The 27900-nt window shown below is 36.4% G+C and overlaps 1 long non-coding RNA gene across 1 annotated transcript in view; it reads left to right on the top strand.

Annotated features, from left to right (window-relative positions):
- Window positions 1–27900, top strand: part of LOC103214305 (uncharacterized) — a 147879-nt gene that overhangs the window by 59335 nt on the left and 60644 nt on the right. The window contains exon 2 of the long non-coding RNA XR_489420.3: window positions 5776–5813. This is a non-coding gene — a long non-coding RNA (uncharacterized lncRNA). The remainder of the gene's footprint in view (window positions 1–5775; window positions 5814–27900) is intronic.

Raw genomic sequence — 27900 nt, 5'->3', positions numbered from 1 at the left:
TCAGGCTAGGTAACTTAGTGAATATATGCTTAAACTTACTATCTCCTCATGGTGGATTAACCCATTTATGAATATAAAATGTCCTTCCTGTAGAAACAGTTTTTTAATTGAAGTCTATTTTGTCTGATATTAGTATAGCCATTCCAACTCTCTTGGTTACAGTTTATTTGGAATATCATTTTCTACCCTTTCAACCTATTTGTCTCTTTGAATCTAAGTTGTATCTCTTATAGCCACCATATCATTATGTTATTATTTTTTATCCATTCTGCCAACCTCTGCCTTTCGATTAGAATGTTTTGCATTTATTACTTTACAAATTTACTAAGGTATAATTGACAAATAACAATTGTATATATTTGAGGTATACAACTTGATGTTTTGAGATGTCTACATATATACACACATGCACACATATATGATGAAATGATTACCACAATCAATTAGCATATTCATCACAGTTACCTTTTTGTGTGTATGTGATGAGAATATTTAAAATTGACTCTTAGCAAATTTCAAGTATCCAGTGTAATTTTATTAACTCTAGCTGCCATGTGTTTGTTAGATCTCCAGAAATTATTCATTCTGTATAACTGAACATTTGTACCTTTTGACCAACATCTTTCCATTTCCCTCACCTCCAGCTCTGGCAGCCATCATTCTACTCTGCTTCTAAATGTTAGATGTTTTTCAATTCTACACATATGTGAGATCATTGAGAATCTGTTTTTCTGTGCCTGGCTTTTATCACTTAGCTTAATGTTCTCCAGGTTCGTCCATGTTGTAAATAACAGAATTTCCTCATTTTTGAAGGATAAATAGTGTTCTATTGTGTGTGGTTGCGTTTGTATAATATTTATGCATTCATCTATTGATGGACACTTAAGTTGATTCCATATCTTGGCTGTTGTGAATAATGTTGAAGTGAACATGGGAATGCAGGTATCTGTTTAACATACTTACTTCACTGCATTTGGATAGGTATTCAGAAGTGGGATGGCTGGATCATGTGTTAGTTCTATTTTTAGTTTTTTGAAGGACCTCCATACTGTTTTCCATAATGACTGTACTAATTCAAATTCACACCACCACGTACAAAGTTTCCCTTTTCCCCACATTTTTGCCAACATTTATCTTCTGTCTTTTTTGATATACCCATTCTATAAGATTTTGCCTCCTTGTGGTTTTAATTTACACTTCCCTGATGATTAGTGATCTTAACTGTTTTTTTCATATACATGTTAGTCATTCATATATTTTCTTTTGAGAAATGTCTGTTCCTGTCCTTTGCCCATTTTTCAATCAGATGATTTTTCTTGCTATTAAGTTTTTACAGTTTTTTATATACTTCAGATATTGACCCCTTATAAGATTATGATTCACATTTTTTTTTCTCATTTTCTAAGTTGCTTATTCATTTTATATATTTTTTTCTTTGCTGTATAGAACTTTTCTATGTGATGGGAAACCATTTGTATTCTACAACTGTATGCGGTTTATTAGTTCTAACAGTTTTTTTGGTGAAGTGTTTAGGAATTCTTTTCCATATATAAAATTATGTCATATACACAGAGACGATTTTACTTTTTTTTTTTATTTGGATGCCTTTTGTTTCTCTTTCTTACCAAATTAGTCTGGTCAGGACTTCTAGTACAATACTGCATATAAGTAGCCAGAGTCAGGTTCTGTGTCATTTTCCTGATCTTAGGGAAAAAACTTTCAGCATTTTACCATCGAATACAAAATTACATGTGTGTTTGTTGTATATGCCTTCTATTATGTTGAGGTATGTTTCTTCTGTATCTAATTTACTGAGTTTTTATCATGAAAGGATCTTAAATTCTGTTGAGTACTTTTTTCTGCATCTATTGAGATGATTATGTGATTGTTTTCGCTCATTGTGTCATTGTGCACCACCTTTATTGATTTATGTATGTTAAACCACTCTTGCTTTCCAGGGATAATTTTCACTTGATCATGGTGTATGATCCTTTTAATGTGCTGCTGAATTTGGTTTGTTAGTCTTTTTTTTGAAGATTTTTGCATCCATGTTCATCAGGGATACTGTCTTATAATTTTTGTATTGCAGTGTTTGTTTGGCTTTGGTATCAGAGTAATGCTGGGCTCACAAAATGAGTTTGGAAGTGTTCCTTGCTCTCCAATTTTTAAGAGTTTGAAGGACTGGAATCAATTATTTAAATATTTGGTAGAATTAGCCTATAAAGGCATCAGTTCCCGGGATTTTCTTTGTTGAGAAGTTTTTTATTACAAATTCAGTCTCCTTACTCATTATCAGTCTGTTCAGATTTTCCATTTCTTCATGATTCAGTCTTAGTTGGTTTCTAGGAATTTATCCATTTCTCCTAGATTATCCAATTTGTTGTCATATAATTGTTCATAGTAATCTCATAATACTTTGTATTTCTGTGGTGTCAGTTGTAATGTCTGTCTTTCATAAATTTATTTCAGTTCCCTTTCTTTTTATTAGTCAAGGTAAAGGTTTGCCTACTTTATTTTCTAAAAAGAAACTCTTAGTTTCATTAATCTTTTCTATTATTTTTCTAGTCAATACTTCATTATTTCTGCTCTGATATTTATTATTTATTTTCTTCTGCTACCTTCGGGCTTAGTTTGTTCTTCTTTTTCTATTTTCTTGAGATGTAAAGTTAGGTTGTTTTTTGAGATCTCTTTTCTTTTTATATTTAGGCATTTGTCACTATAATCTTTCCTCTTATAACTACTATTTCTGCATCTCACATTTTAGTGTGTTGTGGTTTTCTTATCCTTTGCCTCAAGATATCTATCTATCTCCCTCCCTCCCTCCCTTTCCTTTTTTACAGATTGGTTCTTCAGAAGCCTGCTATTTAATTTCCATATATTTGTGAATTTTTCAAAATTATTCCACTTGTTGATTTCTGGTTTTATACCATTGTGGTTAGGAGAGATACTTGATACAATTTTAACCTTTTAAAATTTGTTGACATTTGCTTAGTGTTCGGAAATATTTATCCTGAAAGTTATCCGTGCATTTGAAAAGATTGTTCATTCTGCAGCTGCTGGGTAGAACTTCTACATATGTTCAGTTTTATTTGTTCATTAGTGTTGTTCAAGTCCACTGTTTTCTTATTAATTTTCTACAGGGATGATTTATTGATTTGTCAAAAGTACAGTATTAAAGTTCCCTTACTGTTGTATTTCTGTCTGTTTTTTTTATGTTCTGTCAATATTTGCTTTATATATTTAAGTGCTCTGACAGTGGGTGCAGGGATAATTGAACCTTTTTCATTATAGAGACCTCCTTTGTTTCTCTTTACAGTTTTTGACTTAAGGTCTATTTTGTCTGACATACACAAAGCCACTGCTGTTCTCTTTTGGTAACCATATGCACAGGTTTTTTTTGTTTTTGTTTTTGTTTTTGTTTTTGTTTTTTTGTTAAACAGAGTCTAACTCTGTTGCCCTGGCTGGAGTGGAGTGGTGCCATTATCATTTACTGCAGCCTCGAGCTCCAAGCTCAAGCAATCCTACTTCAGCCTCCCAAATAGCTGGGCCCACAAGTGCTCACCACCACACCTGGACAATTTATTTTTTATTTATTTGGTAGAGATGAGGTATTGCTGTGTTGCCCGGTCTGGTCTTGAACTCCTGGGCTCAAGCAATCCTTGCTCTGGATGACACAGCAAGACTCCATCTCATAATAATAATAATAATAATAGTAACAATAATAATTTTATTTGTTAACTTTTATGTTGGATTTTAAAAGAATTTACTTGCTGCTCTTACAGTATTAGATTATGCTATATGGTTAAGTTTACCTTTACAGTGAGATTTTTACTTTCATAATTTTTCATGCTTTTATTCAGCATCAACTTGATAAGCTCCCTTTAGCATTTCTTGTAAGGCTAGTCTAATAGTGATGGACTTCTTCAGTTTTCTATATCTGAAAAAGTCTTGATCTCACCTTCATTTTGGAAGGACAACTTTCCCAGCTATAATATTTTTAGTTGAAGTTTTTTTCTTTTTAGCACTTTGAATATATTATCTTACTCTCTTCTAGCTCTTCTAGTTTGGTGTTCTGTTTTTGTTTTGTTTGGTTTTGTCAACACTTTAAATATTTGATTTCACTCTCCCCTTGCTTACATGGGTACAGAAAAGTAAGATATGTGATTATCTTTGCTCCTTCATATGTGAGGTGTTTTATTCCTCAGGTTCTTTAAAATTATTTTATTTATCTTCAACTTTATGAAGTTTGAATGTTAAATGCCTAGGTACAGTTTTATGACATTTATCCTGATGGGTTTTCTCTGAAATTTCTGGATTTGTGGTTTGATATCTCCTGTCAACTTGGGGAAATGCTCAGCCATTTTTGCCTCAGATATTGTTCCTATTCCTTTCACTTTTTATTCTGTTTCTGGTATTCCCATTATGCCGGTTACACCTCTTGCAGTTGTCCCACAATTCTTGGATATTCTATGTTGTTGGGTTATTTCTCAATTTTTAAAATATTTGCTTTTAAGTTCTGCGAGTTTCTACTGTCATATACTCACGCTCAGAGAGTCTTTCCTCAGTCAAGTGTAGTCTACTAGTGAGCCCATCTTAGGCAATTTTCCTTTCTCTTATAGTGTTTCTGATCTCTAGCATTTCTTTTTGATTCTTTCTTAGAATTTACATTTCTGTGCTTAGATTATTGATTTCTTCTTGCATGTTGTCTACTTTTTTCACAAAAGCCTTTAACATACCAGTCATATGTTATAAAAATAATTCCTAATCTGATAATTCCAACATTTCTGCCATACCGACTCTGGTTGTGATTCTTTTTCAGTCTTTTCAAACTGTATATTTTGCCTTTTATTTTTTATTTTTATTTATTTTTTATTTTTTTTGAGATGGAGTCTTGCTCAGTTGCCCAGGCTGGAGTGCAGTGGCCCATCTCTGCTCACTGCAAGCTCCGCCTCCCGGGTTCACACCATTTTCCTGCCTCAGCCTCCCAAGTAGCTGGGACTACAGGCGCCTGCCACCACGCCCAGCTCTTTTTTTTTTTTTTTTTTTTTTGCATTTTTAGTAGAGACAGGGTTTCACTGTGTGAGCCAGGATGGTCTCGATTTCCTGACCTCGTGATCCACCCGCCTCAGCCTCCCAAAGTGCTGGGATTACAGGCGTGAGCCACCGCGCCCGGCCTGCCTTTTAGTATGCCTTGAAAAATTTTTGTTGAAAGAATTGATGTGCTAGGTAAAAGAAACTGTGGTAAATAGACCTTCAGTGATATAATGATAAGGTGTGTATATGGGAGGGAAAACAATCATTAATCTTACTGTTTATTCAGTTTTTTGGTGACGTCTGTGTCCCTGGACTGCAAAAATTACTGGTGCTTTTTAGTCACTCCCCTGCACTTAAGTGGAACAGGAAGGCTTGAGGGAGCTGTAGGTGGGTATTTCCTTTACTCCATGTGGAAAGCTATAGTCAGCTGGAGTTGGCTAGGTTAGGGTAGCCAGGTACGTTAGGCTAAAATAGTCTCTCCTGAGGGCAAGCCTTGTTAAGTAGGACAGAATGCTCAGGCATATTTAAAAATGGTTCCTTTTCTCCTCCCTTTGCCGGAAACACGAGCAGATTTTTCCTCATTCTTACTGTGAGGACCTCATAGAGTCCTGGAAGTACAACTCACACAAGTGTAAGAACTGCCTCATAACTGGTTCCCTGGAGTTTTATCTCTTAAGCTTGTACACACTGAGCTTTTAACAATTTGTCAATTACAATTCAAGTTTTCCTACCCCTCCACAGGTTCCCTTGGAGTTCTCTGCTGGTGGACTTCTGCTCTGGTAAGTTAGGATTGTTTGTATCTGATTATCTGTTTATTCAATTTTGGGACGGAAGTTGGCACTATGATCTCATTACTCTGAAGGATCTAAAAAGAGTTCATGATTTTTCAGTTTGCTCAGCTTTGTACTTTTTATAATAATGGGAGTAAAGACTTCAAACTCCTTAAATGCCAAACCAGAAACTGGATGTCTCCTGCTTTTTTTGTTCTGGCAAACTTCTCCCTTGTCTTTAACTTCTACAGTCCTTTAAACCTAAGGAAACCATTGATCCTATTACCTTTTCATTCTGATCCTTTTGATACTTGCTTTGTCTGCTGTGTTCAACTCAAAACACACAATCATAGTACTCATTTCATTGCATTCATGTTAACTCCGTTCGTCCTTCTCTTCTTTCTTTATGTTTACTTGACAAAACCACAACTCTAGTTAAAAGGAAATGTCTGCCTATTTCACATTTTTATACATGAAACTGAATGTGGCTGAAGAAAAATACACAACCACAATGAACATTCTCAGTTTAAATTCATCACTATAAACCTCTAACAGGTTCTTTTTAGGTCCCAGGCAATTGTTTCCTGTTCTCTGGTTCATTGACTTTCCATCTTTTTTTTTGGAGAACTATTTTACAGTCACCCTTCATATTTCTTGTACTTTGTCTTAGGCAATTTAAGCTGCTATAACAAATTACCATAAACTGGGTGGCTTAAAGAACAAATATTGATTTCTTAGAGTTTTGGAGGCTGGGAAGTACAAGATCAAGGTGCTGGCAGGTCAAGTGTCTGGTGAAGGCCCACTTCCTGATTTACAGATAGCAGTCTTCCTCATTGTATCCTGACATGACAAGAGCAGAGAGACAAAAAGTTAACTCTCTCATATCTTTTTATAGGGGCACAAAATCCATTCACGAGGACTCCACTCTATTGATATTTCCAAGAAGCCCACCTTCTAATACCATCGCGTTAGGTGTTAAAATTTCAACATCTGGGCTGGGCGCAGTGGCTCATGCCTATAACCCAGCACTTTGGGAGGCCGAGGTGGGCGGATCATGAGGTCAAGAGATTGAGACTATCCTGGCCAATATGGTGAAACCCTGTCTCTACTAAAAATACAAAAAATTAGCTGGGCGTGGTAGCACATGACTGTAGTCCCAGCCACTCAGGAGGCTGATGCAGGAGAATCACTTGAACCTGGGAGGTGGAGGTTGCAGTGAGCTGAAATCACGCCAGTTTCTGGTGACAGAGCAAGACTCTGTCTCAAAAAAAACAAAAAAAAATTCAACATCTGGATTTTGGGAGGGCACAAACATTCAGACCACAGCATATCTCCTTCCCAGTGCTCTCTCTAAGCAGATGACCTAGCTTCTTACTTCACTCAGAAAATATAAACAATCAGAAGAGCACATCCACGTACCCAGCATTTGAACACATACTCTGCCTTCCTACCTATTATACTGTAGGTGAAAATACTTATGCTTTTATTCAAAATCAATCCCGCACTTGTGCACTGGGATCTAATTCCCTATTATATCCCAGCACATCAGTCCAGCAATTTTCCCCTTTGCTCCTAATATTTATATTAACTCTCTAGTATTGGATTAGTGCCATTAGTTTAAAAACACACTCTTGTTTCTGCATGTTAAAAAGAACCTTCTGTTGACCTTACTATTTATGCCAGTTATTTCCTCTTAAGCTACAACCATCCAGGTTTTCTGTCCCTTAAATATAACGAGTAAATCTTTAACTTAGGGATTTTGCACTGATGATTCTTCTATGACTTTCCTTCCTCTACATTGAAAAATATATTCGACTCTTTCTTACCATCTAGATCTCAATCTGAAAGTCGTCTCAGTAGAAAGGTGAATCATGACTTTCCAATTTAAAGTAGCATCTTTGCTAATCTAACACAAATCTCTGTTTTATTTACCTTGATTTATTCAGGACATTTTTCACAATCTCAAATGTTGATTGTGTATTCATGTGTTGAACGGTCTTTTCCTTGTATTATAATATCAATTCCACTCGAGTAGACATTTTGTCTTTCTGTCCTCGGCTATGAGTCTAGAAGAGTGTTTCTCAGCTGTTTAATGATACTCGTATGGCGTTTTTAAGGTATTTTTTCTTCATAAGCCTCACCTCATAAAATTTAATTACCACAGGTATATTACGGCTTTTTAGAGGGTTCCAAATCATGTAATATCAATGGAGTTTTCATTGTGCCGTTTCTCTGTCCCCCACGATCAATTTTGCCTGCTTGGGGTCCATATTGCCCCTGTGGAGCAGGTATAATCTAGAAGAATGTCAGATATGTCCTTAGTGCTAAATTTATTTTTATATCTATGGACCATATATAACATATTTTATAGCTCATAGTTTATATACATAAGTTATGGGTGTGTATATGAGTATTTATTATATATAATATGTATGTAAAATTATATATTCCATATATAATTTATATATTTTATATGCATAAATTGGACACTAAAGACAGGCAAGGCATTCTAGACTACATATGCTCAATTTATATACACACACATATTTGGGAAGAAAATCCTCATTAAAAGCAAGTATATAATATGTAGAGGTTTATTCATTAAAGAATTATTGAACAATTACTGTGTATAAAGTATCAGAGTGTGATGTCAGAAATGCAAATACTGTTGGAGAAATGTACCCAAAGAACTTAAAATTTCATGAGAGAATCATATATGTGAAACTAGTTATAATACAAGGTTGGATGAACTAAATGTGCAACAGAGACTTAAACAGTTCTGTGGGACTAGGGGAAGAAGTAATTCACTCTGGAGGATAAGGAAAATCTAATGGAGGGAAAGGCAGATGAATAGTATTCCAACAGACACAAAAGGGGACATTTTTTGGAGAAGGTGGAGTCTTGAGGTCCTTAGACACTGGTTTGAGAAACTGCACAGCAAATGATCGTGGGAAAGAGAAGGGGGCGCACTTTGTATGAGAGGGCTAGAATCTTCCTTTGAATGTTATTCAGTTGGCATTAGTGAGTTTTTGAAAGTTAAACCACACAGATTCAAAAAATTTGACGAAGAAATTATCACTCCAATTTTTGTAGCCTCATTTAGAATTAAAAAATCTTGGTATTTAGCATTTCATATTTAGGCTTTCACATTGCCAGCAGATTAATTTACCTAAAATGCACATTCAACCATGCCAGTTTTCTGTTTAAAAGCATTCAGTAACTTTATAGCACATTCCAGATAAACTATGAGTTCCTGAGTTGAGAAGAGGTTTTTGCTCTCCATGATCAATCACTTTCTTACAGCCTATTGAATCTTATTGCGTCATTCCATGCTTCAAAGTCTTCACCAGAAAATACTAATTTCTTAATGATTTGCAACTTAGAGCTTGCTAATTCCTATCTAATTTCCAGATATGATGGCTCTGGTAAGTTCTATTTTATGTAGAAAATCAATATTACCTTTTGGTCAAGTCTTTAATATAATTATTCTCCAAATAATAACTTTCCTAGCTAGAGGATCTTTTAGAACTGCATCTGAAATTTGGAGCCGAGACTAGTGCTTATTCTATTATTTAGATTAAGGCTAAATCTAAGTCATTTGGATACCTTCTTTTGTGAAGGTCCTTTCAAGTCTTCTGCCAATGTTTCATGTTGTGTTTATGCTGTCTCCTTATTGCTTTTCTTTACTGCATGTATTTTTTTTTCTTCAACTTTTATTTTAAGTTCCAGGGTATATATATGCAGGATGTGAAGGTTTGTTACATAGGTAAATGTGTGCCTTGGTGGTTTGCTGCACAGATCAACCCATCACCTAGATATTCAGCCCAGCATCCATTAGCCATTCTTCCAGATGCATGTGTGTTTTTTTATTGTATGATTTCCTGTGTGTTCTTTATATGGTTTTATTGTTTTCATTTCTTTGAGTTGGATTTACTGCTCTCTTATCTTGATTATTGAAATGGAAGCTTATATCATTGTCAGTGCTTCTTTTTTATAAAATATAGTCTCTCTTTGAGTACTCTTTTAGGTGTATTACATAATATTTCATTTGCTATATTTTTATCATTCAATTAAAATATTTTTTACGTTCTACTGAGATTATTTTTAACCCACACCTTATGTAGAAGGGTGTCATTTAAACTTATTTAGAAATTTTCTTTTTTTTGACTTTTATTTTAAGTTCAGAGGTACAAGTGTAGGTTTGTTACATTAAGTAAACTTGTGTCATGAGGGTTTATTGTGCAAATTATTTCACTGCCCAGGTATTAAGCCTAGAACCCATTAGTTATTTTTCCTGACTGCCTCCCTCCTCCCACTCTCTACCTTCTGAAAGGCCCCGGTGTGTGTTGTTCCCTTCTATGTGTCCATGTGTCTCATTACTTAGCTCCCACTTACGATTGAGAACTGGTGGTATTTAGTTTTCTGTTCCTGTGTTAGTTTGCTATGGATAATGGCCTTCAGCTACATCCATGTTCCTGCAAAAAGCAGGATCTCATTCTTTTTATGGCTGCATAGTATTCTGTGGTATTATAGGTACCACATTTTCTTTTTTAAACTTTTTAAAAATTACACTTTAACTTCTGGGATACATGTGCAGAACATGTAGGTTTGTTACATAGGTACACATGTGCCATGGTGGTTTGCTGCACCTATCAACCTGTCATCTAGGTTTTAAGCCCCACATGCATTAGGTATTTGTCCTAATGCTCTCCCTCCCCTTACTCCCCACTCCCCTACAGGCCCTGGTGTATGATATTCCCCTCCTGTGTCCGTGTGTTCTCATTGTTCAACTCCCACCTTTGAGTGAGAACATGTGGTGTTTGGTTTTCTGTTCCTGTGTTAGTTTGCTGAGAATGATGGTTTCCAGCTTCATCCATGTCCCTGCAAGGGACAAGATCTCTTTCTTAATGGCTATATAGTATTCCATGGTGTGTATGTGCCATAATTTCTTTATCCAGTCTATCATTGATGGGCATTTGGGTGGGTTCCAAGTCTTTGCTATTGTAAAAAGTGCTTCAAAAAACATACTTGTGCACGTGTCTTTATAGTAGAATGATTTATAATCCTTTGGGTACATATCCAGTAATGGATTGCTGGGTCAAATGGTATATCTGGTTCTACATCCTTGAGGAATCCCCACATTGTTTCCACAATGGTTGAACTAATTTACACTCTCACCAACAGTGTGAGAGCATTCATACTTCTCCACAGCCTCACCAGCATCTGTTGTTTCTTGACTTTTTAATAATCACCATTCTAACTGGTGTGAGATGGTATCTCATTGTGGTTTTGATTTGTGTTTCTCTGATGATCCGTGATGCTGAGCTTTTTTTTATATGTTTGTTGGCTACATAAATGTCTTCTTTTGAGAAGTATCTCTTCATACCCTTCACCCATTTTTGATGGGGTTGTTTTTTTCTTGTAAGTTTGTTTAATTTCCTTGTAAATCCTTGATACTAAACCTTTGTCAGATGAGTAGCTCACAAAAATTTTCTGCTATTCTTAGGTTGCCTTTTCACTCTGATGATACTTTCTTTTGTTGTGCAGAAGCTCTTTAGTTTGATTAAATCCCATTTGTCAATTTTGGCTTTAGTTGCAATTGTTTTTGGTGTTTTAGTCATGAAGCCTTTGCCCATGCCTATGTCCTGAATGATTTTGCCTAGGTTTCCTTCTAGGGTTTTTATGATTTGGGGTTTTACATTTAACTCTTTAAGCCATCTTGAGTTAATTTTTCTGTAAAGTGTAAGGAAGGGGTCTAGTTTCAGGTTTCTGCATATGGCTAGCCAATTTTCCCAGCAGCATTTATTAAATAGGGAATCCTTTCCCCATTGCTTGTTTATGTCAGGTTTGTTGAATATCAGATGGTTGTAGATGTGTGTTGTTATTTCTGAGGCCTCTGTTCTGCTCCAGAAGATCAGATAGTTGGAGATGTGTGGTGTTATTTCCAGGCCTCTGTTCTATGTGCCCATTTTTGTACCAGTACCATTCTGTTTTGGTTATTGTAGCCTTGTAGTATCATTTCAAGTCAGGTAGCGTGGTGCCTTCAGCTTTGTTCTTTTTGCTTAGGATTGTCTTGGCTGTACAGAATTTTTTTTTGTTTCATATGAAATTTAAAATGTTTTTTTTTTTCTAACTCTGTAAAGAAAATCATTGGTAGCTTGATGGGGATAGCATTGAATCTATAGATTACTGTGGACAGTATGGCCATTTTCACAATATTGATTCTTCCTATCCATGATCATGAAATGTTTGTCCATTTGTTTGTGTCCTCTCTTATTTACTTGAAGCAGTGGTTTGTAGTTCTCCTTAAAGAGGTCCTTCATGTCCCTTGTAAGTTGTATCCTAGGTATTTTATTCTTTTTGTAGCAATTGTGAATGGGAGTTCACTCGTGATTGGCCCTCTGCTTGTTTATTTTTTATGTACAGGAAGCTTGTGATTTTTGCACATTGATTTTGTATCCTGAAACTTTGCTGAAGTTACTTATCAGCTTAAGGAGTTTTGGGGCTGAAACAATGGGGTTTTCTAAATAGACAGTCGTATCATCTGCAAACAGAGACAATCTGACTTTCTCTCTTCCTCTTTGAATACCCTTTATTTCTTTCTCTTGCCTAATTGCCCTGGCCAGAACTTCCAATATAATGTTGAATAGGAGTGGTGAGAGAGGGCATCCTTGTCTTATGCCAGTTTTCAAAGGGAATGCTAACAGCTTTTGTCCATTCAATATGATATTGGCTATGGGTTTGTCATAAATAGCTCTTATTATTTTGAGATATGCTCCATCTGTACCTAGTTTATTGAGAGTTTTTAGCACGAAGGAATGTTGAATTTTGAAGACCTTTTCTTCATCAGTTGAGATAATCGTGGTTTTTGTCTTAATTCTGTTTATGTGATGGGTTACATTTATTTATTTTTGTATGTTGAACCAGCCTTGCATTCCACGAATAAAACCAACGTGACTGTGGTGGATAAGCTTTTTGATGTGCTGCTGGATTTGGTTTGCCAATATTTTTTTGAGAATTTTTACATTGATGTTCATCAAGGATATTGGCCTGAATTTTTGTTGTTGTGTCTCTGCCAGGTTTTGGTATCAGGATGATTCTGTCCTCATAAAAAGACTTAAGGAGGAGTTCTTCTTTGTCTATTGTTTGGAATAGTTTTGGAAGGAATGGTACCAGCTCCTCTTTGTACCTCTGCTAGAATTCGGCTCTGAATTAGTCTGGTCCTGGACTTTATTTGGTTGGTAGGCTATTAATTACTGGCTCAATTTTAGAACTTATTATTGGTTCAGGGATTTGACTTCTTCCTGGTTTAGTCTTGGGAGGGTATATTTGTCCTGGAATTTTTCCATTTCTTCTCTATCTTCTGGTTTATTTGCATAGAAGTGTTTATAATATTCTCTGATGGTAGTTTTTATTTCTTTGGGATCAGAGACGATATCCCCTTTATCATTTTTTATTGCATCTATTTGATTTTTGTCTCTTTTCTTCTTTATTAGTATAGCTAGTGGTCCAGCTATTCATTAATCTTTTATAAAATCAGCTTCTGGATTCATTGATTTTTTTGAAGGGTTTTTCATGTCTCTATCTCCTTCAGTTCTGCTCTGATCTTAGTCATTTCTTGTCTTTTGCTAGCTTTTGAATTTGTTTGCTCTTACTTCTCTAGTTCTTTTAATTGTGATGTTAGGGTGTTGATTTTAGATCTTTCCAGCTTTCTGTTGTGGGCATTTAGTACTCTAAATTTCCCTTAACACTGGTTTAGGTTTGTCGCAGAGATTCTGCTATGTTGTCTTTTTGTTCTTATTGGTTTCATATAATTTCTTTATTTCTGCCTTAATTTCATCATTTACCCAGCCATTCAGGAGCAGGTTGTTCAATTTCCATGTAGTTGTGTAGTTTTGTATGAGTTTCTTAATCTTGAGTTCTAATTTGATTGCACTGTGGTCTAAGAGACTGTTTGTTATGATTTGACTTCTTTTGCATTTGCTGAGGAGTGTTTTACTTCCAATTATGTGGTCAATTTTAGAATACATGCTATGTGGCCCTGAGAAGAATGTATATTCTGTTGATTTGGCATGGAGAGTTCTATACATGTCTATTAGATCCACTTGGTCCAGAACTGAGTTCAAGTCCTGAATATCCTTGTTGATTTTCTGTCTCATAAATCTATCTAGTATTGACAGTGGGTGTTAAAGACTCCCACTATTATTGTGTGGAAATCTAAGTCTCTTTGTAGGTCTCTAATAACTTATTTTATGAATCTGGTTGCTCCTGTATTGGGTACATATGTATTTAGGATAGTTATCTCTTCTTGTTGCATTGATCCCTTTACCATTTTGTAATGCACTGCTTTGTCTTTTTTGATCTTTGTTGGTTTAAATCTGTTTTATCAAAGACTAGGATTGCAACCCCTGCTTTTTTTTTGCCTTCCATTTGCTTGGTAAATATTCCTCCATCCCTTTATTTTGAGCCTATATGTGTCTTTTCACATGATATTTTATTATTTTTAAAGTCCTGTTTTTCTAACATTTGTTGTTCTTTGAATCTGCCTCTGTTTCCTCTTCTTTTCTTTCATTCTGCCCTTTCACTTGCTGCCCCCATCCTCTGCCCCACCACACACAGATTCTCGTTGACTTAACAATGAGATTATGTCCCAATACACCATCATAAGTTGGAAATATCTTAAGTTGAACATGTATTTAATATACTTAGCCTACTGAATATAATAGCTTAGCCTAGCCCACTTTTAACATGTTTAGAACACGTACAGGAGCCTAAAGTTGGGCAAAATCATTTGTCAACACAGCACACTACAGAATGTTGGTGGTTTAACCTTGTGATTGTGTGACTGACTGGGAACTACAACTTGCTGCTACCTAGCATCACAAGAGAGTATTGTATTGTATATTGTTAGCCCAGGAAACGATTAAAATTACAATCCGAAGTATGATTTCTACTGAATGTGTATCATTATTGCATCCTAAAATTGAAAATTTGTAAGTCAAACCATCATAAGTTGGCCAGGATGTTCTTGATCTCCTGACCTCATGATTGGCCTGCCTCGGCCTTCCGAAGTGTTGGGATTATAGGCCTGAGCCACCACACCTGGCCAAGTCAATATATATATATATATATATTTTTTTACTCTATGCCTCCCACATTAAGAAATAATAGAAATAGAAATTAATGTTATTTTTCCCCAGAGATAATTCATACTTTCCTCTATGATGTAGATATGATAATGTTGTGATTATCTTGGTACCATCATAAGTGAGCTGAGTCAGGGATAGGTGGCAGCTTTAGTTAGATTCACGTGACACATTTCTCAGATCCCTCCCCTCCTCATCATAAATTTGTCTCCTAAATACTGCAAGATTGTCAGTAGTTCTACTGTTTTTTTTCTGCACAGCTCTAGCTTGGGCATGGCTCACATTAGCTTGTTATAAAAACCAATTGTTGTCTAACTCTTTTACTCTGAAAATTTGTAACTTTGGGACATTTCAAAGTTAATTCTTAAGCCACTCACACATGTGGATTCAAAATTTTGTAAGTGTCTTAAGAGAAAGAATTATTGCAGTTTCCTCTAGTGTGAATTTGTCTGACTCAGACTATGTTGCCAGAGGATCCCCTCTTTTTGGCCATCAGGTCTGTAAGATTTCATGTTGTTAGAGGTATCTGTGGTAGATAAAGGAAAGTTATAGGATCCCTAGAAAGACCTAGATGACAGTTGCAGTGCAGACAACTAGAATCATAGAAAAAACTCATGCCCATACATTGTGGGGCCTTGACCCTTTTCTTTCAGCCTTCAACTCGCAGTCTCCTGTTCCACCTCAAAATCAGCAAATGTCCTAGTTTGTTATATAGTAAATATATTTGAGCATTCTCTAGGTTTTAGGGCCAATGGTCATCAGATACTCAGCTGGTTTATGTTCTTTTTAGAGTATTTTTCTGCTTATTGAAAGCTTGATCTTTAGGTCATCCCTAGACATGGCAATTTTGCACAGGAAATAAAAGGGCAAGCGTTTTCTACTCATGTAGAAAAGTACTTTTTCTGTCTGATATTGGAGGTAATCTAGTGCTTTATGATTGCACAGCTTTAAAATATTATTTTTTAAATTTATACAAGTTTTACACAATTTTGTTTCTAAGAGAAGGCTACCACCACCTCATAGATTCTACCAAGGAATTAAAATTCCAGACCATTTAGTTTTTAATTTAGAATATTTTAGACTTACAAATAGCTGCAAAAAGGATACGCTTAGTTCCCCTACCCTTCACCTGTATTTTTCTAGTGATAACGTCTTACATAATTATAGTAAAATTATCTAAATCATAGAATTACTATCTGTACAATATTATTAACTCTATTATAGACCTTATTCAAATTTTGTCCATTGTCCTGCTAATGAACATTTTCTTGTATCCAACTCAAAACTTGAATGTTATTTAGTTGCGAATTCTCCTTAGTTTCCTCAAGTCTGTAGCAATCCTTGAGTGTTTCTCTGACTTTTGTTGCCTTGATATTTGGGGGAATACTGGCCAGTCTTTTTCTGTAGAATTCTCAGTTTGTTATCCAATATTTTCTCATGATTACATTTGAGACAACACATTTTTTGGCAAAAATCCACAAAAATGATTTTGTGCCTTTCTTGGAGTATCATGTCAAGAAGTGCATGACTATGAAACAAAGGTTTATATTTATTTAGTTAAATTTATGGAAATACAATCCACAGAAAATAAAACTCCCTCTCTTTCGTGTATAATTTTATGAGGGTTAAAAAGTATACACAGCTGGAACTCCAGCAACATTATCCAGGTATAGAATGGTTTTGTCACCTCTCAGATATATTCTTGTGTCCCATTGTACCCTCAATCTCTAGCAACCACTTAGCTCTTTTCTGTCTCTATAGTCTTGCCTTTCTCAAAATGTAATATAAATAAAGTTATAAAGTAATGTTTTCTGTCCCTGAAGTCTTACCATATCCAAAATTTAATATAAATGGAATTTATATGTATGTATCCATTTGGGCTTTAAATTTAGCGTGTTGTATTTCAACTTAGCATATTATATTTTAGATTCACATGTACTGTTGGGTGAATCACTTGGATTTTTTTCTCTTATTACCAAATACTATTTTCTCATGTAAATGTACCAGAGTTTGTTTATTCATTGACTGGTTGAAAGACCTATGGGCCATTTTGGGTTTTCTTTATATTTTTTATTTTATTTTTTAATAATTATTTAAGTTCTGGGGTACATATGCAGGATGTGCAGGTTTGTTGCATAGATGAAAGTGTGCCATGGTGGTTTGCTGTAACTATCAACCCATTACCTAGGTATTAAGCCTAACATGCATTAGTTCTTTTCCCTAATGCTTCCCTCCCCGGCCCTCTCCTAACAGGCCCCAGTAACTGTTGTTCCTCTCCCTGTGTCTATGTGTTCTCATAGTTCAGCTCCCACTTATAAGGGAGAACATGTGGTGTCTAGTTTTCCATTCCTGCTTTAGTCTGCTGAAAATAATGCCTTCCAGCAAAATAATGTCCCTGCAAAAGACATAATCTCATTCATTTTTATGGCTGTGTAGTATTCTGTGGTGTATATGTACCACATTTTCTTTGTCTAGTCTGTCATTATGGGCATCTGTGTTGATTCCACGTCTTTGCTATTGTGAATAGTGCTGCAATGAACATACGCATGCATGTATCTTTATAATAGAATGATTTATATTCCTTTGGTTATATACCCAGTAGTGGAATTGCTGGGTAAAATTGTCAGTGCAAAAGCATTCCTATTTATCCATATCCTTGACAGCATCTGTTGTTTCTTGACTTTTTAAAAAGTCACCATTCTGACAGGTGTGAGATGGTATGTCATTGTGGTTTTGATTTGCATTTGTCTAATGATCAGTGTATTAGTCTGTTTTCACACTGCTGATAAAAGATATGCCCAAGACTGGGCAATTTACAAAAGAAAGAGATTTAAGGGACTTACAGTTCCACGTGGGTGGGGAGGCCTCATAATCATGGTGGAAGGTGAAGGGACATGTCTCACATAGCGACAGACAAGAGAAGAGTTTGGTTGGGCATGATGGCTCACACCTGTAATCCCAACACTTTGGGAGGCTGAGGTGGGCAGATCACCTCAGGTCAGGAGTTCGAGACCAGCCTGGCCAACATGGTGAAACCCTGTCTCTACTGAAAATACAAAAATTAGCTGGATGTGGTGCCGGGTAACTGTAATCCCAGCTACTCGGGAGGCTGAGGCAGGAGAATTGCTTGAATCCAGGAGGCAGAAGTTGCAGTGAGTGAAGATCACACCACTGCACTCCAGCCTGGGTGAGACAGTGAGACACAGTCTCAAAAAAAGAAAAAGAAAACAAAGAGAGAGACAAGAGAGCTTGTGCAGAGAGACTCCCATTTTCGAAATCATCAGATCTTGTGGAACTTATTCACTATCAAAAGAACAGCATGGGAAAGACCAGCCACCATGATTCAGTTACCTCCCACCAGATCCCTCCCACAGCATACGGTAATTCAAGATGAGATTTTGGTGGGGACACACCCAAACCGTATCATTCCACGACTGGCCCCTCACAAATCTCATGTCCTCGTATTTCAAAACCAATCATGCCTTCCCAACAGTCCCTCAAAGTCTTAACTCATTTCAGCATTAACTCAAAAGTCCACACTCTCACCTGAGACAATGCATGTCTCTTCTACCTGTGAGCCTATAAAATCAAAAGCAAGTTAGTTACTTTCTAGATACAATGGGGATACAGGCATTGGGTAAATATAGCCATTCCAAATGGTAGAAATTGGCAAAACAAAGGGGCTACAGGCCCCATGCAAGTCTGAAATCCATCAGGCAGTCAAATCTGAAAGTTTCAAAATGATCTCCTTTGACTCCATGTCTCATGTCCAGGTCATGGTGATGCAAGAGGTGGGCTCCCACAGCCTTGGGCAGTTGCACCCCTGTGGCTTTGCAGGGTACAACCTCCCTCCTGGCTGCTTTCATGGGCATTGAGTGTGTGCAGCTTTTCTAGGAGCATGGTGTACATTGTCAGTGGATCTACCATTCTGGGGTCTGGAGGATAGTGACCCTCTTTTCACAACTCCACTAAGTGGTGTCCAAGTAGGGAATATGTATGGTGGCTCCAACCCTACATTTTGCTTCTGCACTTCACTAGCAGACATTCTCCATGAGCGCCCCGCCCTGTAGCAAACTTCTGCCTGGGCATCCAGGCATTTCCGTATATCCTCTGATATTTAGGCAGAGGTTCCCATATCCCAATTCTCGACTTCTGTATTCTCACAGGCTCAACACCATGTGGAATTTGCCAAGACCTGGGGCTCACATCTTCTGAAGCCACAACTTGAGCTCTCTGTTGGCCTCTTTCAGGTCCAGCTGGAATGGCTGGGATGCAGGCCACCAAGTCCCTAGGCTGCATACAGCATGGGGACCCTGCCCATGAAACTACTTTTTCCTCCTAAACCTCCAGGCCTGTGATGGGAGGGGCTTCCATGAAGGTCTGTGACAGGTCCCAGAAACATTTTCTCTGTTGTCTTGGTGATTAACATTTGGCCCCTTGTTACTTATGCAAATTTCTGCAGCCAGCTTGAATTTCTCCTCAGAAAATAAAACTTTATTTTCTATTGCATTGTCAGGCTGCAAATTTTCCAAACTTTTATTCTCTGTTTCTGTTGTAAAACTGAATGCCTTTAACAGCATGCAGGTCACCTCTTGAATGCTTTGCTGCTTAGAAATTTCTTCTGCCAGATACCCTAAATCATCTCTCTGAAATTCAAAGTTCCATAAATCTCTGGGGCATGGACAAAATGCTGCCAGTCTCTTTCCAAAACATAATGAGAGTCACCTTTGCTTCAGTTCCCAACAAGTTCCTCATCTCCCTCTGAGACCACCTCAGCCTAGACCTTATTGTCCATATCACTATCAGCATTTTGGGCAAAGCCATTCAATAATTATCTAGGAAGTTCCAAACTTTCCCACATATTCTTGTCTTCTTCTGAGCTCTCCAAACTGTTTCAACCTCTGCCTGTTACCCAGTTCTAAAGTCGCTTCCACATTTTCAGATCTGTTTTCAGCAGTGCCCCACTCTACTGGTACCAATTTACTGTATTAGTTTGTTTTCACTATGGTGATAAAGACATACCCAAGACTGTGCAATTTACAAAAAAAAGAAAAAGAGGTTTCATGTACTTACATTTCCATGTGGCTGAGGAGGACTCACAATCGTGGTGGAAGGTGAAAGGCACATCCCACATGGTGGCAGACAAGAGAAGAGAGCTTGTGGTGTGAGACTCTCATTTTCAAAACTATCAGATCTGGTTGGACTTATTCACTGTCATGAGAAGAGCATGGGAAAGACCAGCTCCTGTGATTCAATTACCTCCCACCAGGTCCCTCCCATAACACGTGGGAATTCAAGATGAGAGTTGAGTGGGGGCATAGCCAAACCACATCAATCAGTGTTGTTGAGCTTTTTATTGTATGTTTGTCAGCCACATGAATGTCTTTTTTGAGAAGTCTGTTCATATCCTTTGCCTACTTTTTAATGAGGTTTTGCAGAGACCAGCTTGGTTGTGGAGACACTAACCCAGTGGTGCTAGAGGAATTAAAGACACATGCACAGAAATACAGAGTATAGAGTGGGAAATCGGGGAGCTGACAGCCTTCAGAGCTGAGAGCTGCGAACAGAGTTTTACTCACATGTTTATTGATAGCAAGCTCGTGATAAGCATTGTTTCTACAGATTATAGATTAATTAAAAGCATCCTTTATGGGAAATAAAGGGATGGGCCGAAACAAAGGATGGGCTCTGGCTTGTTATCTGCCGCAAGAACATGTCCTTAAGGCACCAATCACTCATGCTATTGTTTGTGGTCTAGGAATGCCTTAAAGGTTTTCTGCCCTGGGTGGGCCAGGTGTTCCTTGCCCTCATTCCGGTAAACCAACAACTTTCAGCATAGGCTTCATGGCCATCACGAACATGTCACAGTGCTGCAGAGATTTTGTTTATGGCCAGTTTTGGGGCCTGTTTATGGCCAGATTTGGGGGATTGTTCCCAACAGGTTGCTTGATTATTCTTATAAATTTGCTTAAGTTCGTTGTAGATTCTGGATATTAGACCTTTGTTAGATGGATAGATTGCAAAAGTTTTCTCTCATTCTGCAGGTGGTCTGTTCACACTGATGATAGTTTTGTTTGCTGTGTGGAAGCTGTTTAAATAGATCCCGTTTGTGAATTTTTGCTTTTGTTTTGCAATTGCCTTTGATAATTTCATCATAAATCTTTGCCCATGTCTATTTACTGAATGGTATTGCCTAGATTTTATTCTAGGGTTTTCATAGTTTTGGGTTTTACATTTGAGTCTTCAATCCATCTTGAGCTAATTTTTGTATAAGGTGTAAGGAAAGGATCTCGTTTTAATTTTCTGCACATGGCTAGCCAGTTCTCCCAGCACTATTTATTAAATAGGGAATCCTTTCCTTTAATTAAATGGGATTTAATTAAATTAAAAAGCTCCTGTACAGTAAAAGAAATAACCAACAGGCTACTCTCCTACCTACAAAATGGGAGAAAGTGTTTTCAAGTTATGGTTTCAACAGAGGACTAATATCAGGGACTATAAGGAACTCAAACAACTCAGCAAGAAGAAAACATACCACCACACTGAAAACTGGGCAAAGGACATGAACACATATTTTTTAAAAGAAGACATACAAGTGGCCAAAAAACACATAAAAAATGCTCAACATCACTAATCATCAGAGAAATGCAAATTAAAGCACACTGGGGTACTATGATACAACAGTTAGAAGGGCTTTTATTAAAAAGTTTTTTTTAAAAAATCAAATGTTGGCATGGATATAAAGAAAAGGAACACTCTGATACTGTTGGTAGGAATGCAAACTAGTTCCACCTTTATGGAAAACAGCATGGAGATATCTCAAAGAACTGAAAATAGAACTACATTTGACCCAGCAATCCCACTACTGAGTATCTACCCAAAGGAAAAGAAATCATTATATAAAAAAAAGCTTGGACTCTTATGTTTATTGCAACACTATTTACAATAGCAAAGTCATTAAACCAACCTAAGTGCCTACCGATGGTGGATTGGATAAAGAAAATTTGGTACATGGACAGCATGGAATACTACACAGTCATAAAAAGCATGAAATTATCTCCTTTGCAGCAACATGGATGGGGCCGGAGACTATTATTCTAATTCAACCAACAGAGAAGCAGAAAACCAAATATCACAGGTTCTCATTTATAATTGGGAGCTAAACAATGGGTACACATGCACATTAAGATGAAGAGAATAGACTCTGGGGACTCCAGAAGAGGGGAGAAAGGGAAGACGGTGAGAGTTGAAAAAATATTTATTGGGTACTAATTCCAATATTTGGGTGATCTGTACACTAGAAGCCCAACCCCCACCATTACACATGTTTTACCCGTGTAGCAAACAAGCACATGTACCCCATGAATCTAAAATTTTAAAAACAATAGAAATTAAGTAAAATAATAAAAAAATACAAATAAGAAAGGTTTGAAGCTAGCAGAGATTGGTTGTTAAGGTTTAAGGAAAGAAACAACTTCCAATATATTAAAGTTCAAGGTGAAGCAGCCAATGCTGATGTAGAAGCTGCAACAAGTTATCTAGAAGATCTGTTTGAGATAATTGATGAAAGTGACTACACTAAATACCAAATTTTCAATGTAGATGAAACAGCCTTTTATTGGAAGAAGATGCCATCTAGGACTTTCAGGGCTGGAGAGGAGAAATCAACGCTTGGTTTCAAAGCATCTAAAAACCGGCTGACTCTCTTATTAGGAGCTCAAGCTGCTGGTGACTTTAAGTTCAATGGTCATTTACCATTCTGAAAATACTAGAGCTTTTAAGAATGATGCTAAATCTACTCTGTTTATGCTCTATAAGTGGAACAACAAAGCCTGGATGACAGCACATCTGTTTACAGCATGGTTAACTAAATATTTTATGCCCACTGTTGAGATCTACTCCCCGTTAAAAAAAAGATTTCTTTCAAAATGTTACTGCTCTTTGAAAATGCACCTAGTCACCAAATAATTCTGAAGAAGATGAACAAGGAGATTGATATTGCTTTTATGCCTGCTAACACAACATTTATTCGGCAGCCCATGGATCAAGGAGTCATTTTGACTTTCAAGTGTTATTTAAAATATATAGTCTGTGAGGTATAGCTGCCAAAGATAGTGATTCCTCTGATAGATCTGGGCGAAGTAAACTGAAAACCTTCTGGAAAGGATTTACCATATTATATGCCATTAAGCACATTTATGATTCATGGGAGAAAGTCAAAATACACACATGAACAAAAGTTTGGAAGAAGTTGATTCCAATCCTCATGGATGACTTGGATAGGTTCAAGGCTTCAGTGGAGGAAGTAAATGCAGATATGGTGGAAACAGCAAGAGAACTAGAATGAGAAGTAGAACTTGAAGATGTGACTGAGTTTCTGCAATCTCATGATAAAATTTGAACAGTTGGAGTTGCTTTTTATAGATGAGTAAAGTGGTTTCTTGAGATGGAATCTACTCCTGGTGAAGATGCTGCAAACACCATTGAAAGGACAACAAATAATTTAGAATAGTATGTAAACTTAGTCGATAAAGCAGCAGTAGGGTTTGAGAGGACTGAGTTCGATTTTGAAAGAAGTTCTACTGTGGGTAAGATGCAATCAAACAGCGTCTCATGTTACAGAGAAATCTTTTGTGAAACGGAGAGTCAATCAATGCAGCAAACTTCATTGTTTTCTTTTATAAGAAATTGACTCTATATGAAGCTATTCCAGCCTTCAGCAACCACCACCCTGATCAGTCAGCAACCATCAACATAAAGGCAAAACCCTACAGCAGCAAGGAGATTATGACTAGTTGAAGGTTCAGAAGATGATTGACATTTTTTAGCAATAAAATATTTTTTAATTAAGGCATGTACGTTTTTAGACAAAATGTCATTGTGCACTTAATAGACTATAGTACAGCATAAAGATAACTTTTATATGTACTGAGAAACCAAAAAAATCAAAATAAAAAACCTCATGTCACTCACTTTATTGAGATATTTGATTTAGTATGCTGGTCTGGAACAAAACTTGCAGTATCTCTCAGGTATGCCTGTGACACCTACCTTCCCCTGTTCTGTTTCATCTCTTCCTCTTTTTCTCTCACCTTCTATCCATGTCTCTTTGTGTCTTTTTTCCTTCCTTCCTGGCTTTCTTCCTTCCTTCCATCCATCTTTTCTCTAACTAATTTTTACCTCCATCATTTTATGTATTGAGAATGTTAAAATTATATTTATGCAATAATGTAAGCATATTATATATATATTGATTGGATACACACTAAGGTACTATCTATCTAAATTGAACTATGTCACTGTTATCCTTAGAGACTTTAAAATTTTTTTTTTAAAGACATGTTCTCGCTCTGTTACCCAGGCTACAGTGCAATGGTACAGTTGGCTCACTGCAGCCTCGACCTCCTGGGCTCAAGCAATCCTCCTGCTTTAGCCTCCCAAGTAACTGGGACTATAGGCGTACACCACCACACCCAGCTAATTTTTTTTATTTTTTGTGGAGAGGAGGTCTCACGCCTAGGCTGGTCTGGAACTCCTGAGCTCAAATGATCGTGTTGCCTCAGCTCTCAGTTACAGGCATGAGCCACCACACCTGGCTAAGAAATTATTTTAATTCTACTGGACTCTTACAATAGATAATTGTAAGAATCTTGTATTTTTAAATAACAATTTTATTTACAACAACTTGTTTAGCAATCCTTAAGAATATTAGCAACATGATCCTTCTACTCTTGCCCAGTAAGTTGCATTCTGGGACTCAAAAAAACAAACAAATAAACAAACAAGATAAACTACCAGAAAAAGACAGCATCAGGTCTGTGCATATACCAAACCACTCTCTTAAGCACTAAATATTGAAAGAGAACTACAATAAATCAAATATGAGTTAAGTGGTCAGTGAGTATGATTTTGAGGAGAGCACACCATCTGATTTTTTAAAAATAGCCATTAAGGACAATGCTTATATTTATAACAAGGTTAAATTACACTTTACTCTCTTTTGTTTTCTTTAGTCATACACATTCTCACGAACTTCAGGAATTCATCTCATCTATCGATTGCTAATTATTCAGTATATAGGTAATTGTTTTGCATAAGTTGCTATTAAGAAAATTACAGAAAATCTGAACAGGAATAATTGTAAAATATTATCAGAATTTTACTTTGGAAATGTTAACAACTTTGCCATTAGAAACATTAAGAGTGATATTCTTCAGTTCCATATGTTGTCAGAAGTTTTTCAGGTGTCAAAAAAATGTAACACCATTCATTTGACTTTCTCTATAGTTAAGCCACCTGGTTCAGTTAAGTACCAGAAGCTTCGCAATTATTAATGATACTGTTAGATAGGATGCCATTTATGCTATTGGAGAACAAATTGAGACCACAAACTGGCCAGTGGTATGTCTAAAATGTTCCTCCATAATGGAGGTGAATGTGGATGTTCCTGGTAAGATGTATTGGTTAATGTTACTGCTAATGTTCATCAGCACAAATACATTATAAATGGGATGGTATTCTGAATATCCACAATTTAATTACATTTTGGGTTTCATATTTTTAGTATTACTATTTTATTATTATATCACATATTCTAAACATCACAGACTTACATATTAGTTATGATATTGTTACCAGAAAAAGCATCAGAAGTGGGTCTTCAAAAACTTTTACAAGTTGTTACATTCGAATAGCATCAGTAACTTGGAAGAAATAAGGCCGTCAGAAACAACACAGCTGGAATATATGGTACATCATATAGCTTCCCTATTTTCTAACATACGTTTTCACCGGCAAGGTAGTATTCAATATCTGATGTGAATTCTTCATTTCTGTAATTATCATGGTCAAAGTAGAATTTGAAATTAAATCAGTGAATCTTCACTGAGCATGTGAAATGTGTCAGGAGCTCTGTTGGCTATGGCGAGTATTAGAAAGTCAAACAAAGTGTGGTTCCACTTTCAAGGACCTTGCTTCAGTCTCACTTTTGCTACTGCTCACTTTATTTGTTGGTGCTACAGATTTCTGTTTGCACCGAGTTTCACAGATGCCTTTAAGGGACTAAAGTCCCAGAATCAGGTGGTAGAAGTTTGAAATTTCCTTATAATCTTAAAATCCACGTTTAATAAACATTTATGAAACATTTTAAATGTGCAGGTTTCTTACAATTAAAACAACAGTTAACATTAAAAGCAATTTAAAAAGTTATTTTTAATTCCGAAAATTAAAAAAACAACTAAAACCAAAAAAATAAATTTTTTAAATAAAATTTTTCAGGCTAATGAAATTATAGAAATGCAAAAAACTTCAAAGTAAAATAATTGTGTTAAAATAGAGAAAAGTATTTGTGTTTTTGGGAGCACATTGGATGGATAAAAATGACTAATTCTGAAATAAGTTGGAAAAGGTTTTCTAGAGTAAGAAATATTTGAGCCAGTTCTTGAAAAGTGATTTCATATCTCCTTTCAACTAAGGATCATTTCAAGATAAACAAAAAAACAGAATCTGCTTAGAAAGGTATTATATATCCTGAGTTATATGATCATTTTTGGTGATACAAATCTATAGTAAATATAATATATCAGAAGTTTTAAATTTTTGCAGTAATGCAGATGGTGGTCGACTTTATCCCCAGGAATTTTATCTAGAAGTTGCTTATAATGTAATGAGTACTTAAACTTTTTAATATACATGATAATATTTGGAAGAATCTGAGCCACCACTACTTATTATATCCTTGCATTTAACTTTTTAGAACACAGTGTCTCACTCTGTCGCCCAGACTGGAGTGCAGTGGTGTGATCTTGACTCACTGCAACCTCCACCTTCCAGGTTTAAGTGATTCTCCCACCTCAGCTTCCTGTGTAGCTGGGATTACAAGTGCTCACCACCATGCCTAGCTAATTTTTGTATTTTTTGTAGAGAGAGGGTTTCTCCATATTGGACAGGCTGGTCTTGAACTCCTGGTCTCAAGTGATCTCCCTGCTTAGCCTCCCAAAGTACTGAGATTACAGGTGTGAGCCACTGCACCCAGCCACATTTAACTCTTGCTATGGGCTCATTTCAGAATCTTGACCTGCATGTTAAAAGTTATGGTTTTTATCATGGTAACTCCATTAATCTTCTGACTTCTGAACTATCCTGTATACCCCATGCCTCCTGACCATACCTCTATTATGTTCAAATAACCAAGTATCAGCAGGCTTTTATTTATATATATTTTAGATCCTTAAACCAAACATAAAGGTCATCATAATCATCCACAAACATCTACTAGAGCCATTTATAAGTAAGGCTATGTGCTACGGGTTGGGAATACTGAGAGTATGAGGATATGGTACAGTCTCTAATTGTAAGGGATTTAGAATGTAGTTGAGTAGATAGGATATTTACATTAAGAATATCAACCTACATTTAAAAAGCAAATGTATGGCCATTCTGTGACAAATGTCGAGTAGACACTAAGTGTCATGGAATTTAGGAAAGTGTCAACCCATGAAATCTGGGGAAATAAGAAAAGACCTCTGGCAAAACTAGACAGATTTAGAAGAAAGAGGGAGTCCAGACTTCCCTGGCAAGAAAACTATTTTCAGTAGAGGAAGAATGGGGTATGTATTTTCAAGGAACCATGAATAGACATGTTTGGCAACAACAGAGAATCTGTTTAAAAAAAAAAAAGTACATTAACACTAAAAAGTTAGGCACAGTCCATGCTGTGGAAGCCTTTGAATTTTATCTCATGCATAATAGAGATAAACAGAAGCTTAGGAGCAGGGTGATGACACATGCAATGTAAAACGTGGGATGGGTTGAAAGAGGCGTTTGGATGCAGGAGCCTAGGTAGCAATAGAAGGTGTAAAGACTGACTAGGGTATTATCTAGAGAACAAACAGGAAGTCAGTGTGAGAGACATTACAGAGATTCAGCAGATTCCTATTCCTGAGACTTTC

This window comes from Chlorocebus sabaeus, chromosome 3, assembly GCF_047675955.1.
Source record: "Chlorocebus sabaeus isolate Y175 chromosome 3, mChlSab1.0.hap1, whole genome shotgun sequence".
Classification (NCBI taxonomy): domain Eukaryota; kingdom Metazoa; phylum Chordata; class Mammalia; order Primates; family Cercopithecidae; genus Chlorocebus; species Chlorocebus sabaeus.
Note: the sequence above shows the minus strand (reverse complement) of the source record. Positions and strands in the feature narration are given on the sequence as shown.